A 513-nucleotide genomic window follows, 5' to 3' on the forward strand; every position below is an offset into this window, starting at 1 on the left:
TTACACTTTTGCCGTTTATTAACGATCCTAGAGATCGTTTATAATTTTGTATTGCTGTCTGTCGTCTGTCTGTTGGTCTGTCCGTCTGTTCCTTCGTCTGTCTGTCCCTCGATCTGTCCGTGTGAACGATTAACTTTGTTTAGAATTGTCCGATCGCTTTTACATCTCCGTTAGTTATTAACTGAATTGCATGAAATTCAATATGGGCATAGCTTTAGCCATATAATACGCAATGCCAAAAGTTGAGTCGAATCGATTCAAATTTCACAGTGCCCTTTTCGCATCTCCGCCATTTCTAAAACCGAATATGCAAACTTTTGTTACTTATAAAAGTTACTTGGAATGAATTGATAGCAATAGGCTTGGATAAAGGAAAATCAAAGGCCAATTTCAAAATTTGGTTTTGCGCATGCGCAGTGCCAAGTTTTTTATTTATGGAAGAATTTAAACGAAATTTGATACATAGGCACTTGGGATAAAGGAAAATCAAACGCAATTTCAAAATTTGGTTTT

The sequence above is a fragment of the Photinus pyralis genome, unplaced genomic scaffold, assembly GCF_008802855.1.
Source record: "Photinus pyralis isolate 1611_PpyrPB1 unplaced genomic scaffold, Ppyr1.3 Ppyr1.4_LG3b, whole genome shotgun sequence".
NCBI lineage: Eukaryota > Metazoa > Arthropoda > Insecta > Coleoptera > Lampyridae > Photinus > Photinus pyralis.